The sequence below is a fragment of the Ovis aries genome, chromosome 15, assembly GCF_016772045.2.
Source record: "Ovis aries strain OAR_USU_Benz2616 breed Rambouillet chromosome 15, ARS-UI_Ramb_v3.0, whole genome shotgun sequence".
In the NCBI taxonomy this organism is placed as follows: Eukaryota; Metazoa; Chordata; class Mammalia; order Artiodactyla; family Bovidae; genus Ovis; species Ovis aries.
In genome coordinates, this window is record NC_056068.1 from 39772919 (window position 1) to 39800740 (window position 27822).

The 27822-nt window shown below is 44.0% G+C and overlaps 1 protein-coding gene across 9 annotated transcripts in view; it reads right to left on the reverse strand.

Annotated features, from left to right (window-relative positions):
• Positions 1-22312, reverse strand: part of TEAD1 (TEA domain transcription factor 1) — a 268937-nt gene extending 246625 nt beyond the window's left edge. For 4 of the 9 annotated variants that reach the window (XM_060399881.1, XM_015101012.4, XM_027979375.3 and 1 more), the window contains exon 1: positions 1-21676. This exon is cut by the window's left edge. The gene's annotated coding sequence lies outside the window, so the exon portion shown is untranslated. Of the gene's footprint in view, positions 21677-21889 lie in introns of those variants that run through there. The other 5 variants (XM_060399885.1, XM_060399884.1, XM_060399880.1 and 2 more) reach the window with 3 other exon arrangements.
• Between the last annotated feature and the right edge of the window lie 5510 nt (positions 22313-27822).

The following is a 27822-nucleotide window of genomic DNA, read 5'->3' on the forward strand; positions in this document are numbered from 1 at the left end:
CCTCCCTTCCTCCCTTCCTCTCTCTTCTGTCTCCCGACAAGGCAAACAAAACAAAAGAAGTGGATACTTCAGCTATACATATGGACTCCAGAGCTTTCTGCCCCTAATGTCTGCTCGCATGCCCTCAAGTCTGAGGACTCACTGGACCCTACCTAAAGCTCCCTGAAACATTCCCCGTGCGTCTGTGGGGGTATCTTGTTGGACCAGCCAGCCGCCTTGCCTGGCCTGAGCTGTGCAGGGCAGGGTATGCCAACGCAGTCTGACATTCACAGCAAGACCACAAATAATAAACACTTTCAGTAAATTGACTCGAGTGTCTTTGTTCCTCAGACGTACATCTTCCTACCGCTTTACAAAGGCAGGCAGCAGAACCTAGCCACCAATTCGACTATAGCCAGGACTGGGAAAGGAAGTTATTGAAGCCTGGATTTCCTGCTTTTGCTTGTAGCCAAGAACTATGAGGCTTGTAGTGGTTTCAGGAACTGACTCATCTAATGATTCATGGATAAGATACTACTTTTAATATGTTTCTGACCCTAAGACTCAGGAACTTCAAAACCACTCTGAACCCATGCTTCACTCTTATTTACAAATGAATATTCACAGCAAAATAAACAGGAGGACAATGGCTAATGAAACAATGAAAATATCACACCCACAGCAGGAAAAGCAGAATGTGGACTTCACATTGGAAGCCGTGATCAAAAGCCTGATATGTGGGCTGTGACTTGGTAGCACAAGTCTTGGGAAGTCAAACTTCCCAAAAGTGAAAAACAGGTGGGATAAGGTTTATTTTTAGATGTCATTCTCCTAGATGTAAAAATAGATTTAGCATGGCAATATTTTAATTTAGGCGCATCTGGAGTGGTGACTCGAAAAACCAAAGTCGGAAAGCAGCGTGTAGTGCTAGATTTAACTGTTACAACTGCAAGCCAGGGAGAGCTCAGGGTTAGCTGACCAGTGAGTAATAGGTAATAAAGGACTCATGGTGGAGCTCATTCTCTTAAATCATCCATTACAGGAAGACTGCAACTCAGTGTTTCCACCCATCCTCTGACCAGACTTCTCTTTCCTCCACTAGACACACACACACACACACACACACACACACACACACACACACACGTCCTGAAAAGCAAACCCTTCTCAAAGTTGTCGGGAGCTGGTACCTCTGACTGCTCCCCATGAAGTCCCTATAGATGCATTGATCATCAAGAAGTTCCCCTACAGGGACTGCCCTGGTGGTCCAGTGGCTAAGATTCCACACTCCTAAAGCAGGGGGCCCAGGTACGAGCCCTGGTCAGGAACCGAGATCCCGCATGCTGCAACTAAAGATTCCATAGGCCGCAACTAAGACCTGGTGCAGCCAAATAAATAATTGCAAAAAAAAAGTCCCACTTAAGGAAAAGCTTTCAAGCCTTCCTGGCCCATCAGCCCTTGGGTTTTCCCTGCCCGGGTCCTTCCCCTAAGGGCACTAAGATCAGGATGAGTTTCAGGGGTGGCTTTCAAACCATTTACAGGTTTCAACACAAGTCCAGTTGCCCAGTCACACAGAGGATAGAGGGGGAAAAAAACAAAAATGGGAGACAGGGATGAGGAGGTGGGGGGATGGAGTGCTGTGGGGGAAGGGGAGAGTGCAGGGATGGAAGAAGCAGTAAGACCAGTTGACCAGGCAAGGCCAAAGTGCAAGGGCTGCCTGGCAGGCACTACCCAGCCGGTCTCCTCCAGCAGATTTACTGACATGACGTCAGTGGCTCCAGTCCAGCTTTTTCTTTGGTAGCTTTTACCACTTGCCTCCTGAAGCCTCCACTGTGTTAGGAAGCCACAGGACCATAAAGAAAATTCCCTTTGTGAAACCAGTTTAACCTCAGGGCACAGAGGCCTGCCTGTGAATTACAGGACCCATCGCCCTCTCTGTGCACCCCTGGAGGAAGAGGAAGGGAATAAGCCCCTACTCTACTCTACTTAATACAGAGGAACCATTAAATGAAGCTTGGTGCTTTAACAAAAGGGGAGGTGGGGGCAGGGAGTGGGTTGGGGGCGAAGGAGGGGTAAGGTGGTGGGAAGGGGTTGTGGTGGGGCGAGATGTTAAATGAGTATCCAAAATTTCACAGGACAGGATGCTGGTTAATTTCCTAGGATGTCATGAATGATGATAATTTCAGTGCTAGTCACTTTGCTGTGAGGTTGCGTTGGCTGAACTGTGAATGCATACAGCTTTGTTTCACCACCAACAAAAAAAGTATTACTGAAGCTGAAACTCCAGGCCTAAATGGAACATCTGAAGAGAGCACTGTAGATGTATTTAAAAATGAGATTTCTTTTTTCCCAGCCAAAGTGCACGTTCTGTGCTGCACCAGCCTTGGGCATCAAACAATTTCCAAAATGCCAGAGAGAAATTACTAAATTAGTAATAGAATTACAGATAGAATTACTAAAAGATAGAAATGCCAGATAGAAAGATAGAAATTACTAAAAATAAGTCTAACAGGAGACTCATGAAACAAAAAACACTCATTTTAGACTTAAAGGCTTACTACTGTACTCCAACAACAGCAGCTATTCCAATAATAGCTGTGTTCCATCTAGGACTCCCAACAAACAAATCTGCCTAAAACTACAGAGCTTTAAATTTTTTTAGCTCATAAAAACAATGTATTAGTGATAAATTCTTTAAATGAGTGAGAGATTAAATATATTCTATTTTAAACATTTCAGAAGAGAAAAGTACAAAACTTAATTCAACAAGTATTCATTCAAACACAGGCATGTAAAATTGACCCCAACAATATCATCAAAATATAGCCTGCAGTCTGAATGGCTCAGAGTGGTAATAAGACAAGGAATCTCTCACCTTCTGGTTATTTAAACAAGGTGCAGAACAAACCATCAAGGAGATAGGACTGAAGGCAATGATCAAAGTCTTCTGTGAAGCCTAAATTAATGTGAGCTCTGGCCTTCAACATGAGAGTCAAACCATGAACTGTCCTGGGGGAATTTTTCAGTTTGGTCTTTTTCTTAAGGGAGAAAAGGACAAGATGCCAAGCCCAAACACAGAAATGCAGAATGAGAGCCAAAGGAGCCAAGCATGAGATAAATGTGCAAAGAAAGTTTTTACCATGAATCGAAAAGTTGACACAGTAGGTGGGATCCATTTCTGAAGGGGGATAGGGGGTAACAGAGACTCTACCCAAGATGGAGCTCTGAAATAGCATTTCCTACCAAAAGTTATCAAAGTTCTGCAGAATCTGGTTCACTCTAAATCCAAGAAGACACAGGCCAGCAAGGAAGCTGCTCTCAAAAACGGTAAGGGTCACATCAAAAGGACACAGGAGCCAACTAAAGATACTCCCCTGGCCCAAAGACTTTATAATGCGAGCATCAGTTAAGAGGAAACCAGGCTTCCCCAGTGGCTCAGCAGTAAAGAATCTGCCTGCAATGCAGGAGACATGGGTTCAATCCCTGCATCAGGAAGATCCCCTTGAGGAGGGCATGGCAACCCACCCCAGCACTCTTGCCTGGAGAATCTCATGGACAGACGAGCCTGGTGGGCTACAGTCCAAGGGGGCTGCAAACTGACCCCAACAGTATCATCATGCATGCAAGAGGAAACTACAATGGAGTCAAACATCCCATAATGTAAAATCTACAATTGCATAATGATATTAAAAGAAGCAAAAAAAGAAAATCACATACCTGCTTTTTCTGTACAACCATATGCCAGATTAACCAAACAACTGATGACAGAACGTTTCCATGAGAGAATTTTGGCTGATAAATGAAGTAGGAACAAGAGGACTGGAACATGATCAGTTTTCGAAGCCCGTGTGAAACAACAGATACAGGCACAGGTCATAAATCAGTGTCTAACATCACAAAGAAAGAGACAACTGGACATCATGTGCCTCCTGGTGGATTACTAGTTATGAAATATTCCTGTCATAAAAAAAAAAAAAAAAACCCAAAACCTTGAACCTGAAACAGATCAAGTTTCTAGGTCTAAATTCCTATTTATAGGAGAGACTGAGGACAGTGGAGCAGGGAAAATACCACCGAGAGAAGGCAACTGCATATTCCAGAATGAGAGAAACTCTACAAGAGAAACAAGGCTTTTCTAACAAGTCACCTGTAAAGGGTGAAAAAAGAGGGACACAATCTTTAAAGAGTTTCAAGAAACAGAACAACTAGAGATAACCTTCCATTTTGTCTGGACCCTGATTTAAACAAACCAACTATGGGAAAACACTGATGAGTCGAACAAGGAAATCTGAAGCCTCACTAGACATTTTATATTAAGTAATCATGATTAAAATGTTAGTGTGATGATACTTCAGTTTTGTTTTTGTTTTTATTTTAATTTATTTGACCATGCCAGGTCTTCACTGTGGCATGTGGGATCCAGTTCCCCGAACAGGAATCGAACCCAGGCCCACTGCATTGGGACTGTGGAGTATCAGCTACTGGACCCCCAGGGAAGTGGTGTTTCTTAAACACCAACAGTTGGTCTCTCTTTAAAAGTCACAATTTTTAAAATATATACTGAAAACTTCACAAATAACATGGTAAGACATTTTGGGATTGTTTCAAAATAATATGTGGGAGAGGATGCTGGGATTTGAAGGAAACAATGGCCATGGGTTGATAACTGTTGCTAAGTGATGATGGTCCAGGGTGATTCACTGCCCTCTACTCGAGTTTTCACAATAAAAATTTTGAAAATCTAAAATAATAAAAATAATAAGATACTCTTCCTGTCTTTCTCCTTCAAAATAAGAGAAAGGTGCCAAAGGAAGAGATACTTGGCACTCTTAATTCTTAGCCACCAGGTGATGGTAATCACAGCCATAACTATAATCAGCAGATAACTTTAATGGTACATTCTGCCAGACAACATGCAAACCCTCAGCTAACTCTCACTGTAACCCATGAGAAAGGCACTGCTGCTACGGCTAAGTCACTTCAGTCGTGTCCGACTCTGTGCAACCCCATAACGGCAGCCCACCAGGCTCCCCCGTCTCTGGGATTTTCCAGGCAAGAACACTGGAGTGGGTTGCCATTTCCTTCTCCAATGCATGAAAGTGAAAAGTGAAAGGGAAGTCGCTCAGTCGTATCCGACTCTTAGTGACGCCATGGACTGCAGCCTACCAGGTTCCTTCGTTCATAGGATTTTCCAGGCAAGAGTACTGGAGTGGGGTGCCATTGCCTTCTTCAGAGAAAGGCACTAGCATGTCCATTTTGCAAGTGAGAAACTGGGGTTCAAAAAGAATAAAGAGGTTGCCCAAGAGCAAACAGGTAACTGGAAGAAATGTGTGTAATTCCACAAATTCATAAACATAATGAGAATCAGAATGAGCTAAGCCTTTTCAAAACAGTAACTCTTAAGAGTGCCAGTAACTCTCTAAGCCAAGAGATCCAATGCTCTCCAGTGTAAAAGACAGCAAAATCAAGAAGTGGTGCTCTGCTGCTGACCATTTTTGGTGAAACCTAGGAAACTGAAGGGACAGTCTCTTTAAGATTTCAAAATGATAACAGCAGAAGAGAAAGGGTGAAGAAACTGGACAGCATGTTTTGTGTCTCTGTGTGCATGTGTGAAAATATGAAAGCAAAAGGGAAACTGTCTGAAGAGAGAAAAACAGAGCAGGAAATCCAGCAAGAAGAGAAGCTGGAAAAAAGCTTAAAACTAAACCCAGAGGAGGAAGATGGAAAAGCAAATAAATGAGCGCCTGTCAGACTGGTGTTCTGGATGGGACAAAACCCTCAGGTCTTGGACCGGGAACTGGAGGGCAGAGGAAGCAGGAAACGTCAGTATGGGTTGGGACAACCCGTGGAGAAGCCCACTGTGGGCTGTTCGTCATACTCTGACATATTTCACTTTATGTTGATATTTTCATTTTTCAGATAAAGAGACAAGGCCCAGAGAGATTAAATCATCTTCCCCAAGACCTTATAGCCAATAAGCATAACTGGGACTGGGTCTGACTTCAAAGCCATGCTTTTAGGCTATGTTGCAAAATATATAAAGTGCTAGCGAGATCTACACCAAGTCAGGGAAACACCAAAACAGCCAAGAGCAGAAGTACCCAAAAGGCACTGGATATATGACAGCTCTAAAAAGTGGGCAAACCAGTACAGGGAAGGAGAAGACAGGAGCACAAGTCCTGGCCATCAGTGGCCCCAACCCCTTTTAGCCCAGAATTTAGTCTAATTCAGAGTTACCAGAATTAGGTGAACAAAAGTAAGACAGTATCAACCATCCCATAACCTCAGACTAAAAGCCAACCAAGATATCAAAGATGGGTAGCAACCCCACTACCAATCCCATTTCAAAGTCCTTCTTATCTATTTCAGAGACCTGATTTATTAAGAGCTTGGACCGCTTGGACTCCATGGACTGGAAGGAGATCCAAACTAGTCAGTTCCAAAGGAAATCAACCCAGAATATTAACTGCAAGGACTGATGCTGAAACTGAAGCCCCAATACTTTGGCCACCTGATAGGAAGAGTCGACTCCATTAGAAAAAGACCCTGATGGTGGGAAAGATCGAAGGCAAGAGGAGAAGGGGACGACAGACAATGAGACGGTTGGATGGCGTCACCAACTCAATAGACATGAGTTTGAGCAAACTCTGGGAAGCAGTGAAGGACAGGGAAGCCTGGCGTGCTACAGTTCATGGGGTTGAAATGAGTCAGGCCCAACTTAGCGACTGAACAACAACTGAACGGAGCGGTTAACTGCCTTTTCCCTTCTGCCCCTGCCACTGTCCATCACATTCCACAGGTAAGACATAGTTTCCAGCTGGTCACCTGGGTGGGGAGGGGAGAGATTCACCTGTATCTCCCATGTTCCCAAGCAATCCCACTATCAAGGGGTCAAGTCAAGGTCATCTATCTGAACAACTCTACCCCCAGCATGAGGGTATTTCCACATCCAGGCTTCCAGGGTGGTAGAGGGGGCTAACTATCTCTGCCTGCAGCCCAGCTTCTGCAGCTCAACTGCAGAGCACATTCCAAAGAAAAACCAGATAAACTGGCAGGTCCAGGTCCAGAGCTCCAAACCAGATCTGCTTCTCCCCCCACGTCCCCAACAAGGAAATCAACCCAGAATATTCACTGGAAGGCCTGATGGTGAAGCTGAAGCTCCAATACTTTGGCCATCTGAAGGGAAGAGCCAACTCATTGGAGAAGACCAGGATGCTGGAAAAGATTGAAGGCAGGAGGAGAAGGGGTCGACAGAGGGTGAAATGTTTGGATGGCATCACTGACTCAATGGATGCGAGTCTGAGCAAGCTCAGGGAGACGGTGAAGGACAGCCTAGTTTGCTGCAGTCCACGGGACCACGAAGAGTCGGACTCGACTGAGACACTGAACGACAACAGAAACCCAGGGAGCCAGGTGAGAGGTTCTGCCCTTCTCCCCTCATCCCACCTCCAGTCTCTGAAGACTGACTCCAAAAGGGAGAAGAGAATCTTGCCTGCTCTCAATATGAGGAGCAGGGGGAGCAGATCCCCTAGTAAAGGTTGGAGTGGGCCACACCCAACATTTACATGTTTGTTTTGAAAACATGGGTTAAATGGGCCACCAAGAACACAAAACAAAAGAAAGCATTAAGTACTCTGCACAAATACACCAGAAGTGTGCAAGTCTATTTTCATTTCAGTGTCACCATCTATCTTAACAACTGCCACAAGTGACTTAATAAGCAGTCTTTTGTTAGCCTGAAAGCTGTGGAGTCAATGGGATCTAGGAACTGATATCAGATTTGGGCCCTGTTAACCTGGCTGTGTGACCTTGGACAAGTTACTAACCCTCTCTGAGATTCACTTTCTTCAACCACAAATAAAGCTCTCAGGTTTAAATAAGGTAAAGTTGAAGAATGGGCTCAAGACAGAACCTGGTCTGTCAGCCTCCCTTTCTTATCCAAATTCTCCCAGGGTGGCCTGGGAATTAGCACAACTGAAAGAGTTATAACAACTGAGTTATGGAGTGAACTCAGCAGTACCGCTCCTCCTCCACAAAACCCGATTTGGGTGGGGAGTTTGGGGTAGTGGAAGGGATGACTCAGATAACAACCGCTCCAGGACCTTTCAGCCTAAGGCTCTAACATTTTATCTCTTTAATCTACAGCTCAGCTCAAAAGTAGGCTGCAGTATCTTCACAGAAAAGGAAAGCAAAGATTTTCAAGTGACTTCCCCAAAGTCACAGGAAGAGCCAAGTGAGGGGCTATCCAACCCTTACAGCTGGAAGTGGAGGGACCAAGATCCTGGCCCTGGAGGGGCCCTCAAATGCCGTCTCCCAGTGAACTGCTCCAATGAAGAAACAGGTCTCCCAGTTCTCAACGGTGAAGGCCAGAAGCCATTCTTTCACACTCAACACCTGCCCAAGTTACTGCCTAAAGCACACGATAAAATAACTAAGTGAACAGTGTTGTCAAAAGAACCATCTGGAATTGAGCAGTGTCCTTACAATTATTTTTGGTTTTGGGCAAAGTTCTAAAATTTCTTAAATTTTTAAGATTCCACTCTGTCTTCTCTCTGTATCCACAGGCTCCAAATCTGAAGATTCAACTAACCTCAAATCGAAAAAATCTGAAAAAAAATTCCAGAAAGTTTACCAAAAAAACACTTGAATTTGCCACAAGGTGGTAACTATTTACATTCAGTATAATATTTACACCATATTGACGACTACCTATGTAGTATTTACATTGTATCAGGTATTATGCTGTGCTGTGCTTGTGCTCAGTACTGCCCGACTCTTTTGAGACCTCGTGGACGGTGGCACACCAGGCTTCTTTGTTCATGGAGGGGTTGCCATTTCCTACTCCAGGGGATCTTCCCGACCCAAGGATCAAACCCAAGCCTCTTGTGTCTCCTGCACTAGGAGGTAGTCTCTTTACCACTGTGCCACCTGGTAAGTCTCTAGCAATCTAAAGAGATGATTTAAAGTCTACTGGAAGATGCGTGAAGGTTATATGCAAACACTCTGCCATTTCCCACAGGGGTTTGGTATCTGCAACGGTCCTGGAACCAGTTCCCTGTGGATACCTGCTCCAGTGTGTTTGGGCACATCACAGGAGGTCGTTACACAGTCTCCCAAAGAACAAAGATGAGCAGGTCTGACACCTAAGAGTGTCAGGAGCTCCAAGACTACAGTTTCTAAAATCTGTAACCCGAAATCCCCAAATTTCACACAGTACAAACCTGTAAGAATTCCACTGGGAAAAACTTCTGAACTTTGCAATTCCAAAAGGAAATGAAACAGAGCTGAATCATTCTTATGAATGATGAGATGCTTTTTTTAAATTCATTATGAATTGATCCACAGAATAGCAGAGGGTTTGAAACAATTTGTTAAAACTAGCACAGGTTTATAACCAAAGTTGTTCTCTGAAATTCCCCTCTGTGGAAGCTCAGAAACAGCCTGAAACACTCCAAGAATAACACTGTTATGAGCTCAATACAGGGTACCACAGAAGTCTCCTGCTTGAGATTTTTCTCTCTATTCTGCTCAATTGAAGGGAGTCAGCCAGTTTCCTCATCAGCTCCTGTTATGAGGATGATCATATGGTTTATCCTCCAAACTGGAACATCGTGAGAGTAAACTAGGGTACTATTAAAGATTGTGCCATGACATGCAGAACAAACCAGGACCATGCCAGGCAAGAAGTTACACAGCCATGAAGAACAGTAGAGAACAATCCTTTGGTAATATTAATGAATAAAACTACCACAAACAGTTATTATGACACTGTGCATCTGGTCAGAGGACCCAGCAACCAAAAAGCCCAAGGTAAAATTATCTAAAAAAAAAAAAAAAAAAGGGCAGAGCACAGCCTGAAACTTGAAGTATAAATTAATCTATATCCCTATCTTAAATCAACTTACAAATCAGATTCACGACTTGACCTGTGGACTCACATGCCTTCCAGGTCTCTTTCCCTTGTGATCTCCTAGTCTGCTTATCCTCTAGCATTTAGTTCACAGGCTGTTTAAACTGTAAGCCATACGGGTGGTTAACATGGTCAACATTTATCATTAAGGAGCGAGTCATCCCTCAACACTGAAGTTATACTTTCGTAAGTAAAAAAAATTTTCCACTGTAGATACTTCTAACGGATACCTTTAGGCTCCACACTAACACCAGTAAAGTAAAAGAGATATAAACTCTTAAGTCATCGCTCTGAATATCAATCTTAATCAATTGACCAGTAGAACAAATGGACTCGTCACATGAGGAATTCTGGGAGCACTGTGCTTTACCTTCTTTAATGAGATATAATTCACACATCCTTTTTTTAAAAAATATAAATTTATTTATTTTAATTGGAGGCTAATTACAATATTGTATTGGTTTTGCCATACATCAACATGAATCCGCCACGGGTGTACATGTGTTCCCCATCCTGAACCCCCCTCCCACCTCCCTCCCCGTACCATCCCTCTGGGTCATCCCAGTGCACCAGCCCCAAGCATCCTGTATCATGCATCGAACCTGGACTGGCGATTCACTTCACATATGACATTATACATGTTTCAATGCCATTCTCCCAAATCATCCCACCTTTGCCCTCTCCCACAGAGTCCAAAAGACTGTTCTATACATCTGTGTCTCTTTTCCTGTCTTGCATACAGGGTTATCGTTAACATCTTTCTAAATTCCACACACATCCTTTTAAAAGTTTAATTCAGTGACTTTTAATAGATTCACAGGTTGTAAACCATTGGTTTTAAATCTTTCTCCCCTGCCTCTAAAGCCTTTATTCCCAACTAGTCTACTTATCTCTCCTAACAATTTTTAATTTTAATTTTTAATTTAAACTGGGAAACCAGATTAACACACAGTTCTATGTACCCTGGTTGACTACAGAAGACAAAACTGCAGATGGTCTTTAGCCCAGGTTCACACAAGGCAGTCTTAACAGCTCAAACCTGTCACTGGGAGCAGCCCCAATCTGAAAACACAGGGACAGAGACACACCCTAAAGTGTAGCTGGCTGTCAAGTGGAGCAAGACCAGCTTAGGGCCTCTGGCTTTGAAAACACAGGTTTTCAGTTTTCAAATCCACCAGTTTTCAGACAGGATTCAGCTCATGTACCAGGAAGTACCTGGGTACTAACTCAAGTAGACAGTCATCTTGGATTAATAAACATTCTCTTAAATATGCAAATGTACTGGCAAAGGGTTAGTCTGCCATTCACACACGAGTATGAATTATTATTTGAATTATATTTAAGGCCTAGACAAAGGAATCTGATGAGAGGGGCAAAGATTTAACTCCAGAGCCTGGCACACTTTCAGGAACAAGATACAGTTGATAGTACTCATACCTGTTTCTGCTTTCCTAATGGAAATCAACCCTGAATACTCATTAGAAGGACTGATGCTGAAGTTGAAGCACCAATACTTTGGCCACCTGATGTGAAGAGCTTACTCATTGGGAAAGACCCTGATGCTGGGAAAAACTGAGGGTGGGAGAAGAAGGGGGCGACAGAGGATGAGATGGTTCGATGGCATCGCCGACTCAATGGACATGAGTTTGAGCAAGCTCCAGGAGATGGTGAAGGACAGGGAAGCCTGGCATGCTACAGTCCATGGGGTTGCAAAGAGTCGAACATAATTTAGTGACTGACAACAAAAACACATGTAGCTCCAGCCTACTGAGATAACTCTTAGGTATACCTATCACAGCCATTCAAAATAGTTAACACCAGCCCACTTTCCAGATGAGGAAACTGAGGGCAAAGAGGGCAGCAAAGCTGGGGGAGGCACCTGTCTGCCTCTTGTTCTCTCATCTCACACTCGGAGCTGAAGCCTTCAGAACTCTAGCAGGGATTCCTCAAAGGCTCCACCAGCAGGTCCAGGGCCCTGAAAATAGCTACTCTACCAAAAGACAAGTTCCATACAACCACCTTGGTGAAGAACTTTTAGAACCCAGTCCCAAAGTCAGGAGAGTGGCCTCCATGCCAGAACCTAAGGAAGACATTTCCTTTTGAGTGGATGAAGGTATACCCTGCCACCCACCTTTAGAAGTTTGCACTACCACTTGGCAAGGAATAGCCTCAAATATTATGTATTTACTGATGGATTTCCTCTACTTTTATGAATAGGGGAAGTGTGGTTCAAAGAGATTAATAGTCTCAGACTTGATGGGATGCCTCAGCCTCTCCTGGATCTCAATCATTCGCCTGAGACTGTAAGTCTGGCTCTTCGTAGCAACTGCTTCAGCCTCGGGTGTTCTTCAAGAGTCAATGCCCAGGCTGACCTGGCAGGAAATCCAGGAAGACCTGGTATACAAGATAGCATGTGAAGTTGCTGTTTACTGAGCATTTATTAAGTGTCAGGCACACAGGAGGCATTCTATTAAAATTTACCGATGGCAACACCGAAGCTCAGAGAGGAAGTAATTTGTCCAAGGACATAGGACAAGTGTGGCTGAGCCAAGACTCCAACTGAGGTGTGTCTAACTCCAAACCTGTGTTTTTAAACGTATGTTATTATCTTGCCTTTTTCCAAACCAGAATCAGGAAGCTTCTAACTCCCCACAACTAGTCCCCTCCCTCCCTTTTGCTTCTTTCATTAATTGAACATAATGAAGTTTTAGATCCTATACCAGCTCACAACTGGCAATGAACTGTCTGTATTACTATTTGAGAGTCGCGTTCATTACTCTGGAGGGTATTTGCAGGGGTTGGGGGGAAGAGGTGGTGGGGAGGGGCGTATTTATTTAACAACTGGGTCCCACTCTAATCCCAAAATGGTATCTGGCAAAAAAAAAAAATTTTTTTTTTAAATTTTAAAAAAACCCTTCCCTTCAAGGCCTAGTTCCAACATCACTTCCTCTGCAAAGCTTTCCTCATTCCCCACCACTGAGCATACACAGCTCTCTGGCTATATCATGAGTAATGAACACAACCCTCAAACAGTAATACAGAAGGTTCATTGCCAGTCATGAGCTGGTATAGATCTAAAACTTGATTACAATCAAGTTTCCCCATTGGATATTTTTTCCCTTTATTTTGATATTACATAAACACATGTTCCTAAAAACTACAAATGTGTAAAAATGAAAGCATCTCCCCATCCCAATCTACTCCCTCAAACCAACCCATCAATAATATATAATCTCTCACATCCTTTTGGATAGAGATGTAAACGTGTTTCATGAAAATTTCATCAACTCGAAGACACCAGTGATGGTTAAAGGCAGTATAATTTTATTTCTAAGAAATACTGTTGTGAAACACCTTGCCAGAGCACCGCCTTATGACTTAGAAATTTTATTTTATACCTACTGAAACTTCATCATATGTCAATCTTATGCAGGCATAAAAAGGAAACTGTAAGTAAACAAAAGTGGGTTAGATATACTAAACTTCTCAGAGAGATCAACACCCATGCCTTTCCACACACCGTTGCCCTCTGTGCCAACAAGAGAACTGGCGACATCAAGAGCATTCTTAGGAATGCTTGGCTACTGACTTTGGAATTTTCTTCCTCTCCACTGCACTTGTTCTGCAGGCTGTGATGAGTGTACACAACCACGTCACGGGTCATGACCACCACTGGGCCAGCCATGATTGTAGGACGCATCCCAATTTTGGAAACATTCAAATAAGGGGAAAAAAACTGTACCTTGGGACTCATGAAATATGAAATACACAGCTTCCCCAGTAGACTGTGATCTCTTTAATCTCTTCACATGCCTGTTTTTATTGCTAAGCTGGAAGCTCTGCAGGGGTGTTTTACTGATGGTCATTCATTGACCACCCTTGGCTGGATCACCAAATCCCAGGCACACGGTAGTACCTACAAAGGTTTCAATGTAACAATTCTATGCAAAGCAGGGAACATCTGGATTTCTAAGTGCCTAAGGCAGAGAGAAGAGAGAAGAATGAAAAGCTGAGGATGGTTCACCAGCAGCAAACTCATGCTCATCTCTGGGATACTGTCACGATCGGCCTTCCTATGCCCTTATTCTTCAGTATCAAGAGGGACCATGTGAGACCCTCTGTGAACATCCCCACTACTCAAACATGAAAACTACTTCTGCAAACAGTCAGGCAAGAATTAGTCCTTAAACCCCTTGCCAAGGAGCCTGACGCTCACCTCTATAATCACATCTGGAAACAACTGCTACCTTCCCAGGAAGTAACCGATGCGTGCTGAGCACAAAAAAGGTAGTTCTGCTCATCACCTCTCCTGCACATTTCTGTGTAGCCATATCTTTAAAACTAACAAGATCTTAGTGAATTCCATGAAGAGTTAGTATACTCTCCTAGATACATCACCTCACAAATACAGGAAAAAGCCCATTTAGAGTTAGGAGGCGGGGGCAAATTTAGCCTGATTCCATCTGAAGGTGAAAATTAGAATACCTAGAGTAATAATTCTCAATCAGATAATTCCCAATAATTCTCAATATCTGAGGTCTCTTAGAAATACAAAAACACTGCACCTTCTAAGGCCCCAGGGCTGATAACCCAGTATGTGGAAAGCTCCACAAAGGCTGTGATGCACATGTTCAGGTGGGAACCACTGGTGAGGCAGAGGCTCCTGGGGACAGGAATGGAAAGAGGATGCCCTGGGTTTGAGTCAGAACCATCCTGAATTAGCCAGGTAAATAGATCTGTGTACCGAAAACTAGAAACCCCAAGTCAAAAGGTGAGAGGCCTGGAAGTGAGAATGACAGCGTTCAGGAAGGCTGGGTAGGGAAAAACAGACAGTCTTACCCTGGCCTCCCCAGTGCCTGGCACACATCAGGGACACAAATATTTGCCGAATGATATTCACGCAGTTGATAAACACATAAACAGTCATGCACATCATGTAATTTCCACTAATATACCTACTGTGTGCAGAATTCTTGAGACAGCCCCAGCAACTCAAGGCAGGAGTCCCCCTGTGGATTCAACAGCGGCAGAAGTTCTACTTTTGGCTCAGATTCAATGGACATCTGAGTAGAGAGGTTCTAGAAGTATCTCCCTCTGTAAGAACTCCTAGTCATAAAGGAAGCTGCTTTTTGCCCCCAGATCACAGTAACTCTTCCTCTGAAATCACTTTCCACTTGATTTCTTTTATTGGCATATAGTTGCTTTACAATGTTGAGATAGTTGCTGCTGTTCAGCAAAGTGACTCAGCTATACATACACATATATCTCCTCTTTTTCAGATTTCCTTCCCATGCACTTGATGATAAGGTAAAACGCAAAGGTGGAAAAAAATTAAGGAGGTATTTTTAATGAACAAAAAAACTAGAAACATTTTGTCAAAAAAAGAACCACGCTGGTCTTATCCTCCCGACTATTTACCACCAAAGCCAATTTTGAATTACAGGAATTTCTTGACTCTGCCAGTATGAAACGCTATTAAATAGCTTGTTTTCTGTTTTCCTTTCAATGAAAATACCTGATGAGGTCTTCTAAGTATTCCAGATTTCAAGACGGGGTTGAAGGTTCCCTCAGATGATGGAGGCCTTTCTAACTCTAACCACTATTGTCTCCCAAAAGCTTTGAAATGAAAAGGCAGTGAAGGAGAAAGGGTTGAAAGAGATTCCACCAAAGGAAGCACTGGCTCACAGACCTTTCAATGGTTTTGGAATCAGTTATCCCCCAAGACACCCCCAGCCATGGTGATGGGTGATCTGAAAATGAAGCATATCAAAATGCTATTGATGAGCTAAATTACCAGACAGCTTATCTGAGGTCCACATCCGCCATATGGTGCCCCAACTTCTGCCGCCTGTTGCTGCCATAACAATAGGCACGCCTACCCAGAAAGCACCGTAGGACAGAAACCCAGCAGCAGCGGCATGTGGGGCAGCTACTGTGTTTACATTTTATTTTGCGCTATTAGCTATGTGCCTCTCCCTATCCCAGGAGTGACTTGAAACACACACACACATTCAATGCCAGAGATCCGAGTTACCTGCAGGACACATGTGTGCACACTGTGTGTGTGCGCGTGTCTGGGTATATATCAGGTGAACAGAGAGAAAACCAGATGTCAACTTCAGAAACGGAGCTGCCTGATGGGGGAGGGCGAGCCAGGCCAGCTCCCAGCTAGCGCTGCAATCAGACAATGCGCTTTTCTCCAAACACTCGGGCGGGCAGGCCTCAGGGAGTGGCTATTTAAAACACTTGGCTCCTTTTATTTCACCACCAGGGAAGTGAATCCGGCTCTTAAGTGCCAGAGCAAATGAAGTCATTTGGTTTCCGTGGGCTCCCTTTGCATTTTAGCAGCAGAAATCAGACTGGATTCAAGTCGGAAGGTCCAGCTGAAGTTGTTCTTACTTCCAATTAAAATTGATTCCACAGAGGATTTGGCACCTGGGCTTCATTAACTTTTTTCTTTTTTTTTGAAAAGACACTAAGGTCATGGAAAATAGAGAGGACACTGGACACTGGAATGAATACTGTCAAAGATGACCCCTTTCACAAAATGCCATCAAGTATGACCACATAAGGACCTTCTAAAGGCTTGGTTGGTATAAAAGGTTAACAGCGATTTTTGTTAAACGAATTTATAAGATTTCTGCCTTTCTCTCTGTTCTTTCAAAACAAAGTTTGTCTTTGCAGAGATTTTATCATTGATGTAATAAAATATCTACTTAGTTAATTTTCTATCAGAAAAAGACATTGGTTTCCAAAGAAAACTCAACAGCATATAGCATCTGGTTATGCAAAAATGCCCAAGATGCAGGTCTGGATACGGTACAAAGCCAAAAAAAAAAAGGTCTCTTTCCTAATATTCAGATCTAATTAACTATTATACAAAGCCACTCATTTCATCCCCCCAATTAACCACACCTAAGCAGACAACATTCTTGGATGAACTTTTCAAAATTTCTTAAACATTCTCAGTTAAAAAAAAAAAATCTCCTTTCAAGTTAAATTGAGATTGCACTTGAACTCCATCCAAGAGCAGAGCTGAACTGAATTATGATAATTAGAAAGCTGTGCCTATAAAAAAGCAGCACAGTTCATGCATTTTTTTTAAAAGTTCATGCCAGAGAATATAAGTTCAATATGTTCTCACATAATTAACATTTCCCACCATTAGCAGCAGTTTTTCAGTTTATATATCAGTAAAAACAACAGCACCCGCCATTGTTGTATCTGCCCCACCAATAGTGTTTCAGTCACTTTACATATACATCTAAACCAGTCAGATGCCCCAAAGCAACCTGAATTTCCCAATGGAGACAATGGTGGTGCTTAACTTGTTCGGCAATACCGACTTTTTCTTTTAAACCTCTTTTCCAAATCTGGGCCCAGCTCCTCAAACTAAAACTACTAGTGAAATCCAATGACAGGGCCTTAAAAACTCATGTGAAAAGGGCAGGAAGCATTGCATCAGGATGGTAAATACTTGGGGGGTGGGGGCCAGCAATACCACCAGGACACAGCCTTCCTCTCTGGGCCAGCCATAAAACTAGAAAAGACGGCCTCTTAGGAACTCCCCCACCCCTTATCCAATCAGAAGAGAGACTAGTGGTTTCACAGTTAGCCAGGCAGGACTCCCAGACTATGGAAAGTATTTTCTGTGAATCCTCCCAACCATGCAAAAAGCCAGTGGACAAAAGGAGAACTTAAGAGCTGAAAGCGACCCACCCAGTTAAGAAACACTGTCCTGAAAGCCCACTCTTCAGGGCATCCCATTTGCTTTGACTAAAATAAACATACACATTTCAAAATTCTCTTATGCTGCGCCACTACAAAGCCGTAATGTATCTTAAGAAACGGTTGGATTTCCACTGAGTTCAAACTCGGGAGTGTGTCGAGGAAGCTTATGATGACAACCTCACAGACTGAAAACTCTCAACTGTCCACAGCTTTCAAACAAAACAATGTAAAAACCTACACAAAAATACTCCAGATATTCAGATCCAAACATCCTAGCATTCCACAAACTATCCCAGCATAGGGAAGCCCCCAAACATCCTTGATTTCAGAAGTATTCAATAATTGCAATACAAGGGGGTCAAAATTGGCATTGGTATCTGTCAAAAAGGCCAACTCTGAAACATTAAGGTGCTTACTAGGGACCTGAATTACTTGATTTTATCACCTTTGTGAACAAGAAACTAAAATACATCACAGATACTGTTCAAACATGATTTGGGATCTAATTTAAACACCACAGTGTAATCTGTGGCTTCTACAGATAAAATAAGAAAAAGCGCCACGCAGCTGTAAGAGATTACGCCAGTCACCGGTCAGTCCCCAATAGCCCAGCAGCACAGCCGGAGTCTGTCAAAGGGCAGTAAGCTTACAATACACTTTTCTTGCGAGTTCAGAAGTAGGACATTCGCACTCTGCAGTTCCAGTCACTGAACTCGAAAGAGGAAGCTGTAATGCCCGCATTTATCAACAGAAAGGTGGGCTCTGATTTCGTTGCAGTTTTACAAAGAAAGCTGGACATTCCCTCTGGCCAGTATTCTTCAGTCTTTGGGGAAAAAAAACCCCAAAAGTTTTTATCACTGAACAGATCCAACCTCTAAGCACAGCTTTCACGCCACAGTATTTTTCCTCTCCTTTCGCAATTTCTTTATTGGAAACAAGATAAAATGCCTAAAATACAAGCTTAAAAGTGTTATCTCCACACTGTATATGAGCACAATCATTTTCCATACGTGGGATCATACAGGCAGTTATTTGCATCAACCTTTGAATGATAAGGCACCACAATTATCATTTGAGGGCAGTTTAATTATGCTCATGATTAATACATAATAACACAAGAGATCAGAGAGAAGAGTAATCCCAAAGAGGCACAAACTCCTGTCCCACCACCATGTATAACAGATTAATACATTTCAGAAGCAAGAAACTTAAAATATTGTTAATGGCACAGCTCATTCCTTCAAAGGCCTATCTAACATCTGGGATCTACATTTTCTAACTGTCCCCATTACACATTTTCCCACTGGAAACGTGACAACAAATATGATCTAGATCCCCACGATAGACTACAAGTATTTTCCACCAAATTTTCCCGTTAAGAAATGCCCTCTTAAACTTGCTGTCCTGTATTGTCATAACCAGCAAAACTCAGAATTGTTAGCGACTGAAACTAAAGCAGCAAAATACCGGAACATTTTTTATTTCCTTATGACTTGCTTGTCCTTTTTCTTAAAAAAAAACCTGAGGGTACCAGTGCCCAAAGTGTGTATGTGAACATAGTCTTTCTATATAAAGCAAAAGAGGGGGAGGGGCAGAGGAGAAGAAAGGAGGAAGCTGACTTTCCCCAGGCTGCCCCCTCAACCCCAGCACCGGCAGCTCTTATGTATTAGTATGCTGCTGGGGTCTAGGTACATATTGTACCATAAAGCAAGGAAGCACCTCTCCATGAGAAATTCAGTTCAGTCTGACTCAAATTAAGATAGCATGTCCTCTCTCTTTAAATTAAATTTCATTAAGTATATGCCATGGTGAGTCCTGGTTTATGTTTTGGGAAAAGAAGCAAAAAAAAAAAAAAAAATTCTCCAATAATCTCTCTCAGGCATGTTCCCTATATGGAGTCCTATTTGTTGCTTCATAAAAGATCACAAAAAGGAGGAATCGACACAAAAATTCCTTCCTTTAATAGTTTTTTACTCTTAAGTGTCAAGGCAAAGTGTCACACTGGTTTTAGTTCAAACTTGTAAAGAGAAAGAGGGAGAAAGAAAGGAAAGGTAGTCTGATATTCTCCTAAAACTGTGAACTAAATAGTACCTAATCATTAAAGTAAAAATAAAATGGTCTACATTGGCACTTTTATACCATCGACAAGAACCAGTAATGGATACAGCTTATCAGCTCATTATTTTACACCAACAACAAAAGAATTATAAACTTGATCCAAAACCTGAAACCTTAGAGTCCAACACAGAGTTGCACATACAAAGAAACACTAAACAAAAATATCTGTGACCATTTATGGAAATAGTGAAATTAGAAAAAAAAAATCAGCCTTTCCCCTAAAAAACAATCAACAATTCAAAACCTCACTGTTGACAAAGGTTCAACTAATACATTTGTCTTTTCAGAGCGACTTTGTAATTAGTTCTACTATTTCCTTCTAAAAAGGAAAGATTCTTACCAAAGTTGGATCTAAGTCTGGCCCTTACAAGCATTCAAATGTGCTTGGTGCTCATAGTTTCTGCTATTTACAGAAGGGCACAAGCCCAACAGTGAAAGGATGAAGCACTGGGCAAAGCCTGACGTCTGTTCCTCAACCACCTCACAGTACCCTGGCAGAGAAGCCCCCGTGCATAAGACACCAATCAAGATTCACTGCAAGGTGCAGAGAACGGAGCCCACCCCCTGATCTGAATTTGCAGTGGGATCACATCTTCCTGAAGGGATCTGTCTATTCAGGTAACCACCTGCAGGCACCCAGCACACCGCAAGCCATCAGACCACCTAAACTTCCAGAAACAATCAAGGGAAAGGGTGGGGAGGAAGAAACATGTGGGTTGGTTGTCCTGAAGAACTAGACAGTGTTCTACTCATTGTACTATCTGTAACATTTTTTAAATACATATATATATATTTAAAACTCTTTTAAAACCTGATAGGTCTTACAGACCTTTCTGTTCCAAGACCTGGGCTTCCTCCAAGGCACTGTTATTAAAACTCGGCCTTTTTACATGACCAGCTCCTGGAACATCATCTGTCTCTAACTTTTCAGGGCTTAGTGAAGTCAATTTTCATTTCTGCAAATCACAGGCAGCCACTTGCTTCTGAGAAGTTAACACGCCTCCTGAGAAATGCTAATGGCTGGTATTTCATTGTTTCATAAATATTTTTATACAGTGACAGCATTCAATTTTAAATAAATCTTTAAAAACAATTAAAAAGCAAAGAAAATTAGGATCTGGATTTTATTCTCGTGGGAGAAAAAGAAGGGAGGTGTGAAGCCCTCCATTGTCTTCAACTCATTTAAAACGTTGCTCCGGTTTAAAAAAAAAAAAACACATTAAAAGAGAAAAAAAAAAGGAAACTCACAGAAGTTGAACTTTCTTTAAAGCGGGCCTGTGGACTTTAGAACAAAACAAATGTTGCTGCTACGAACAAAGAGAAGAAATGCACTGATTTTCTCCCCTCTGGGGATCATTTCTCTTCCAATAAACAAACAAATCCCCCAGTATTTCCTACCGAAGGGAAGTTTTCCAGGGAGAGTCTCCTCCAGGATTTGGTGGTAACTGCGACTCAGTCTTTTTTGGACACAATGTTTCTGCTGACTCCTGAAAATTTTCCACTTGAATGTGCAATGAAGCGGCGGCGGCGGCAGCAACAGTCCTGGAGAAGCGGCAAAGACGACCGTGCCTCCTTTCATCTTTGAGAAGAAGGAGCGAAACCTCCGCCAGCAGCACAAGTCGGCGCAGCCCCCGGGCCGGCCTCGGGGGACCCCGGCGCCTGGGGCGGCAGGGGAGGCGCGGCGGGGGGGATCGGGCCGGCTTCGGGCACCCAGGCGGCGCCGGCTGCTCTCCCCGCCCGCGCTCGCTCCGAACTTCTGACTTCTCCCAGAAAAACGTGGAAACTGCCCGAGGGTGTGTGCGTGTGCGCGCCGACAGGCGGACGGGCGCAAGAGGGGGGCGCGGGGGGCGCGGCGCGGCCGGCCCGGCGCCTGCAAGGCCGCCTGTTGCCGCGCGGGCTCCGCTGCGCGCGGCCCAACTTGGCGTCCCGGCAACTCCCGCGGCAGCGCCCGGCCGCTCACCTTGAAGGAGCGCAGGGAGGCGGGCGCGGGGGCCCGGCCCCGGCCCTCCGCGTGCCCGCTCCTCTGCCCGCCCGCCGCACACAAAGCAGACTCCGAAGAGAAAGAGCGGCCGGGGCCGGACGGGGCCGGCCCCCGCCCCCGGCGCCCCGCGCGCCCACCGCACCCAGCATCAGCCCCGCGCGCCAACTTACCTCGGCGAAGGGAGCCGCCGCAGCGCCTGGCGAGTCCGAGGCAAACTTCGGCGCCGCTTCCCCCGCCTTCAGCTCGGAGCCCGGCTCCCTCCCCGATTCCCGATCCCCGGGCTGGGCCACCCCACCCCTGCCTAGCACCGCTCCTGCCCCGGGGCCGGCTGGACGAACTGGGCTGCTGCCCGCGGCTCCGGGCAAAGGTGGACGGGGTGGGGGGGATTCACTGCATGGCCTGTCCCCGGACGCGGCCGCCCCGAGCCCGGGCCCCGCCGCGCGGACTGGCCCGCAGGGTGGAAGCGAGTCTGCAAAGTGCTTGATGGGCGCCCGCGGCGGGCGGCGGGGCCGCGGCGGCGGCTGCAGAGGCTCGGCTCGGCTCGGGCGGCGCGGCACGGCGCGAGCGATGCTAAGAATGTTCGGAATGAGGACAGGAATGAAATGAACGCCAGGACCGAACTCGCTCCGGAGGGGTGGGGCCTCGGTGACGTCATGCGGCCTGCCGCCCGGGGCCGGGGGCGGGGCCTGCCGCCGCCGGTGACGTCATGGGGATTCGGGGCGGGCCCGGCTGGGCAGCCTAGCCGTTGGGGCGCGGGCGGGCTCCCTCCCGAGGGGCGGCGGGGCGGAGTCTCGCGCCCACGGGGGAGCGGGGCGCGCGCGGGAGCCGCCCTGCCCCTTCCCGGCGCGGGCTCCGGGCTTTGTCCCGAGCTGGGCGGGGCGGACCAGGGCGGGGAGGGCGCCTCTGAGGTGGCTGCGCCGCGCGGAGAGCTCTGGAATCCTGGGTTCCCTCCTCCGGGCGCGCGCCGCGCCGGCCCTGCCTCAGTTTCCCTGTTCCCGGGCGCGGAAGCTCGCGCGACCGCCTGGAGCGCTCCTGGACTCGCGGAAGTCTGCAAGTGCGGGCAAGAGAAGTTTCTGTTCTGAAAATTCACGTCGTTGTTCTCAAGCGCGGTGGACGCCTTCTCGGGGCCGGATTCCCAGCCTGCCATGACTTCCCCTCTTTTCCACTTTACAAAAGTTCAGGGCTCTCATTCAAGTCGAAGTAAGACCTACTGTTGGGAAGGGAAACCTTTAGCATAGCAAAGAAAAGAGAACTGCGGAGTTTGTAATAATCCTGCCCTGCTAACACAGTCTCCTCCGAGTCGCTCAAGAAATCGAGTTCACTCATCCCTGCGAGTTGTACTTTTCGAAAGCAATGGGTCAGGTAAAAACTCCCTAAATTTTTAAAGACTACCTGCTGCAGTTTCACGTCACTCTTTGTGTGTGAGTTGTTGTGTTTTTTTTTTTTGCGGGGGGCGGGGTAAACTTCATTTACACGTAGAATAACTTTAACCCTACCCTTCGAAGTACTGACGCTAAAGTGACATAGCAGACGCCGTGGGTAAATCAGAAAACACCTGGATAAAGCTGACCTACTGTGGCAGAACTGTCCCTAAAGTTTGGGGGTAATTGGTAACCGACAGTTTCGCTTAGATCAAAGTAGCAAAGCCATCTTGTCCTGTTGATTTCTTTCCTTGGGGCACTTTGCTGTCCTTTTTAGTTGGGGCCACCAGCATACATAATGCCGCCTATTTTGTGCCCTCCAGGAGGCCCCCTAAATATGGGGAACTGAGAGACGCGGAATGTGAGTGGAGACAGCACATTTTCTACAAAGCATAGCTTCTACTAGCGCGTTTTTACTTGAAATTTTTGTTCAGAGAATTGAATGCAGTTGTAAAAAATAACAATATAGAGAAAACCTTTGTTCACTTTGCCCATTTCTCTCACCAATAGTAATGTCTTAACTGTAATATCACAATGGGGATATTGACGTTGATACAGTCCACCGCATCTTATATACATTTCCCTTCTTGTATTCATTTGTGTATGCCACAGTCGGGATATTGAGATTGATACAATCCACCGCATCTTATACACGTTTCCCATTTTACTTGTACTCATTTTTGTGTGCCTGTATTTAGTTCAATACAATTTTCTGTGGTGGCTACGTATCCACCACAGTCAAGTACTGATTCATTTTAACTCTTATCTCCATGCAATAGCGCAGTGATACAATGAGGCGCTCAGTAATGACTAGCCACCGTAACACACTGGTTTTTGGACATTTGTTAGGAAAACATAAAATTAATTTGGCATTACAGCTGTACAGGGCATATCTATCTCCAAATACCATCTTTTTAAATACGCCAGAGAGAGTCTAACAGCAGTTCCAGATAATAGGGTTTCAAAATCACTATTTGTTAGCCCAGTACACCTGGGTGCCTTTCCAACATTAGCGGCTGTCTCACAGTCCTTACTGAATTCAGGAAAAAAATCCTTTGCCTGTGATTCAATGGTCTTCATGACCAGTATTTTCTCCAACTTCTCCCATCTACATGCATATTTTTGAGATTCGCCTCAAAAACCTTTTCTTCCAGGTAGACTACTCACATAAATATGTCCTCCCTAGCACCCTCAAAACTCCTTGCTCAAACACACTACTTGTTTTCTAGTGAAAGTGAAAGTCACTCATTCATGTCTGACTCTTTGAGACCACATGGAATAGTCCATGGAATTCCCCAGGCCAGAATATTGGAGTGGGTAGCCTTTCCCTTCTCCAGGAGATCTTCCCAACCCAGGGATTGAACCAGGGTCTCCTGCATTGCAGATTCTTTACCAGCTGAGCTACCAAGGAAGCTATATTCCGTTACTTAACTACATATTGGGGTGCCCCGTTTCTGAGCCATTAGAAAGTAGGCTGGGTCTCATTCAGCTAACTGTACGCTGCCCGGGACTCCACATAAATGGGAGTAACTTTTGTAGTCTCTCCACCATAACCTCCACACAGTCTTACTCTCCTCATCCACCCATGGGTCAGTGAAGAGGAGCTAACAATCAAAGGCCCAGGAGCTGTTCACCCCCAGCATCTGAGAACAGGAAAAGTAGCTGCCACCTGCTGAAATGACAGGAACTGTACTACTAGTTAACCCATGGGATTTTGCATTTACCATTTCCCTTCATCCTCATGGCACCTGTACAAGGTAGCAGTCTTTAGCTTTATACAGGGGAGGAAGTGAGCTCTAGGGAGATAATATGACTTGCCTATGGTCCCATAGTCAGAAAAGAGTAGAGCCAGGTCCTGAATTTCTTGCCTATGTTCGTAACTACTCTACTGCCCACAAAACTGAAATGGATATATAAGGTGTGCTGTAGAATTCTAGATACTGATCCAAGTACTTCCCATATATTACTTCATTTAATCCCCACAGTCACTCTATGAGCAAACTGAGAATCAGAGTGGTAAAACAGTTTGGTCAAGATCATACTGCTAGAAAGTACAGAGTGAGGATTCAAACACAGACAGTTCAGTTCCAGATATCATGTTCTTGCTGCTGCTGCTGCTGCTGCTAAGTCACTTCGGTCGTGTCCGACTATGTGCGACCCCATAGACGGCAGCCCACCGGGCTCCGCCGCCCCTGGGATTCTCCAGGCAAGAACACTGGAGCGGGTTGCCATTTCCTTCTCCAATGGATGAAAGTGAAACGTGAAAGTGAAGTCGCTCAGTCGTGTCCGACTCTTCACGACCCCATGGACGGCAGCCCACCAGACTCCTCTGTCCATGGGATTTGCCAGGCAAGAGTACTGGAGTGGTTAACTTTCCACTAAAGGTCCCAAACTCAGTAATATACCAAACACAAAAGATTGAGGTCTGCAGGAGTTAACTACTCTGAAATGTAACAATTATATGTAACACCTATGATAAAAGAGAGTTTGTTACCTTCATGTTTTAACAAGAAAGAACCTAATTTGTAACATTTAAGAGAAACAGTGACCCACTTAATGGTAATAAGTCAAGCTGAGATAGAAACTGAGTCTATCAGTCTATCAGTCTATCTATCAGGTAGAAACTGAGTCTACCTGAAACTAAAAAGGAGAACCAGTGGTTAGAATTTACCATGAGGAAGCACTTGGCTCAGAAAGATATTGCTTTGAAAGACAAAGATGTCTAATTAATAATAATGATACAGTTTATCTTGTTTCTAAGAAGATAATCCCTTTTTCTTATAGGAGTGAAAAAATTGGTACAACCAGGTTGGAAAAGTTTAGTATTAGCTAGTGGAATTGAAGCTATGCATACTTTGTGAGCCAGAAGTTCCTCTTAGTAATACAGCCAAGAGAGACTCAGGTATGTGTGCACCAGGACACATGTACAAGAATGTTTGTTGGGGCATTTTTGTAATAACCCCAAGCAAGAAACAACCCAAATGTCCACTAATAATAGAAAGAATAAATGAATTTTGATATAATCATACCGTGGAATACTGTACAGGGCTGAAAATGAGTAAAGTACAGGAACATACAACAACAGGGATAAAGGCTAAAAATACCATATTGAGTAAAAGAAGCATAAATTTTAAAAATCCATGTTGTGTTTATATAAAGTTTAAAACTAAGCAAAATTTAACAGCATTGTTTAGGGATATATAATTACATGCAAAACTAGAAAGAAGGGGAGGAGAACTAGATAGAAGAACATGAAGTAATTATCAGTAAATCTGGTTTCATGATTTATTGGTAATCATGATAACCATCATTAGTGATTATCATGAATGATAGGATGTTCTGGCAAAGAGGGGACACATGGGAAAGGTTTTATAGGTTACATGGATGTTTATAATAACAATTAATTAGGTTATATATTTGTTTTAAGCATTCTTTTCTACATACCTGGTATATTTCACAATTTGTTTCACGTTTTATTGAGAAATACTTGGCATATGTCACTGTATAAGGAATACAGCATAATATTTATATATATTGTGAAATGATTACCACAATAGGTTCAACTAACATCCATCTTCTCATATAGGTACAATAAAAAGAAAGGAAATGTTTTTCTCCTTTTGATGAGAACTCAGAATTTTCTCTTAACAACTTTTCTTTAAATCATATAGTAGTGTTAGTTATGGTCATCATGTCTACTACTTATTTCTCTTAAAACTGAAAGTCTGTACCATTTGACTATCTTCCTTCAGTGTCCTCCACCTCTGGTAACCACAAGTCTGATCTTTATCTATGGCTTTTTGCTATTGAGTTTGTTTGTGTTGTTTAAGGTTCTACATATAAGTGAAATCACATAGTATTTCTCTTTATCTGACTTCATTCATTTAGCATAACTCCTTCAAGATTCATCCACGCTGTCACAAATGATAGAATTTCCACATTTTTATGGCTGAATAATATTCCTGTGTGTGTGTATCACAACTTCTTTATCTGTTCATCCACTGATGAACTCAGGTGGTTTCCATATCTTGGCTATTATAAATAATGCAGTTAGTAACATGGGAGTACACATATCTTTTTCATTTCCTTGGGATATACTCCCAGAAGTGAAATTACTGGATCATATTGTAGTTCTATATTTTTTTGAGGGTCTTTTGTACTGTTGTCTGTACTGTTTGTACTAATTTACAATCCACCAATAGTGAACAAAGGTTCCTTACTCTCCACATCATTCTCAGTATTTATTTTCTTGTCTTTTCATAGTGCCCATTCTAACAGACACAAATGATATCTCATTGTGGTTTAAATTTGCATTTAAATGATGCTAAAGCTGAAACTCCAGTACTTTGGCCACCTCATGTGAAGAGCTGACTCATTGGAAAAGACTCTGATGCTGGGAGGGATTGGAGGCAGGAGGAGAAGGGGACGACAGAGGATGAGATGGCTGGATGGCATCACTGACTCGATGGACGTGAGTCTGAGTGAACTCCGGGAGTTGGTGATGGACAGGGAGGCCTTGCGTGCTGTGATTCATGAGGTCGCAAAGAGTCGCACACGACTGAACGACTGCACTGAACTGAACTGAATGACTAGTGACACTGAGGATTTACCTGTTGGCTTTTCATATATCTTCCTTGGAAAAATGTCCATTCAGATCCTTTGCCAATTTTGTAATTGGGTTA